Source organism: Cynoglossus semilaevis, chromosome W (assembly GCF_000523025.1).
Source record: "Cynoglossus semilaevis isolate Cse_v1.0 chromosome W, Cse_v1.0, whole genome shotgun sequence".
NCBI classification, from domain to species: Eukaryota; Metazoa; Chordata; class Actinopteri; order Pleuronectiformes; family Cynoglossidae; genus Cynoglossus; species Cynoglossus semilaevis.
Genome location: NC_024327.1, coordinates 11,635,345 through 11,637,493, shown reverse-complemented (window position 1 = coordinate 11,637,493; position 2,149 = coordinate 11,635,345).

Below are 2,149 nucleotides of genomic sequence, written 5' to 3'. Positions count from 1 at the left end.
ACCGCGAGACGTTAGAAGTTCCCAATATGGCTTGTACGCCATTTTGGTAAGGGTAGGGGTAGGGTGAGGGGTGTGAGAGGATGTGGGTTATTAACTCTGTTATTAACTTCTGTTAATAACAGAGTTAATAACAGTTTAATTTCTCTTGGAGACAATCATTCACACGTTCAGACTTTCCTACTAAAACTAATAGTGTCTAATGTGACGTCAGGGACCGTTTAGACATAAATCTATTAGTGTCTGATGTGAGGTTGAAAACAACCGTTCAGACGTTTTAAGTGAATGAGAATTGTGTGAATGATTGTCTCCAAGAGAAATTAAACTGTTATTAACTCTGTTATTAACAGAAGTTAATAACAGAGTTAATAACCCACATCCTCTCACACCCCTCACCCTACCCCTACCCTTACCAAAATGGCGTACAAGCCATATTGGGAACTTCTAACGTCTCGTGTTTAGCTACTCCTCCCAGGTGAAAGACAGAGTAAGATCCAGACGAACCAGCGGGTCTCCCTCCAGCCAGCGTTTACCTAAAAGTCCTCAAAAGGGGGTGGAACCAGCCCAGGTGGGACGGTCCATACGAGGTAACGGCCAGGACCTAGCACGCTGTGCAGCTGAAAGAACGACCAGGAAAGTGGTACTACATGACCTAAACTACTCCAGCAGTTGACTCACCAGAAGAGGAACAAGAGGACAGAGACTCCAGAGGAGAGCCAGACCCAAGAAGTTTAAAACAAAAACTTTTGCTTGGACAATATTGCATTTAACCTGCTTATTCATTATAATCATGCTGGGGTATTCACTACATGAACATTCAGGTGCAGGTAATTATGTGAGAAAACCATCATTCAAGCAGTTGGCCCAACACAACATATCTCTGGTAATTATGTCACCATACACGTGATTTCTATGAGAGTTTGAAACTTGGTCTTTCAGCTACTGCGGTGACTCTGAACTATGAGGGGGTGACTGTCTTGGAGATGGAGTGATCTTTTAGCAAAGATCAAAAGGGGGATTTGTAGGAATATTACTGCTCTGCTATAACTTAACAGGTCCATATATGGTGACTCGGAAGGTTTAATAAAGAATAGTAAACCACCTGCTTTTGACACCCCAGACGTGTGTAGGTTGTTTTCACATTTTGAATTATTATTTTCACGAAGTGTTACTTTTCTTATGATATATGCATATTATCTGTCTTAAACTATGTATAAACTTGGTATGAAATAGTGTTTCTGATAATAGGTGCCTAGTGCTTGTCTCAAACTAAGTGGGAACTCAGTATGAAATACTGTTTAGGAAAATAAACAACTGTCTGAAATGGTATGTGACCCCTGTAACGTGTGCAGCAGAAGAGGGAGACGTTCTATGGTATAAAATTCTGTCTGAATAAAATCAGAGGTATTAGGACAGTTGGTGAGTCAGTGCTCCTGGCATAGGTCCTGGGTAATCGGCAGGCTACTAGATCGCCACTGACTCCAGAGAAAAGTCTCTGTAAGTTTGGTTTTATGCATTATTGTTTTGTTTGAATATACTCTGTATACTCTCTTGCATGTTTTTGCTCTCTTTGTAATAAAAACAGTTTGAACGTGGAACATCCGTCTCGACGTTCCTGTCTGTGATCTGGGATCAAAAGCACATCCAGTACAACGCTTACCTATGTATAGGACAGCAGCTGTGTCGTCCAGGTCCACCTCTCCTTCATGGACAGCTGCCTCACTGAAGATCTGCCAGTCTGTGCGTTGGAAACAGTCCTGCAGTGTGGGGACAGCATCGATGGGCCACACGGTGATAGTCCTCTGTGTTGGTGCGTGGCGTCTGAGCAGGGGACAATAGACAGGCACCGACATGATGGAAATATGGTTGGAGAAACCCAGGTGGGGGTGGGGGACTCTGTATGCGTCTTTCTTATTGGTGTAAACACAGTCCTGCGTGTTATCTCCCTGTGTCGGTATGTTGACATGCTGGTAGAATTTAGGCAGGGAGTCTGTCAAGTTTACGTGGTTGAAATCCCCCGCAACCACGTAGAACGCCTCTGGGTGCTTGTGCTGGAGCGAGCTGATGTTAGTGTGCAGCTCCATTAGCGCTATGTTAGTGTAGCAGTACAAGCGTTTTTGTCTTGTTTTTGCCCTCGCTCTTTCTGTTTACT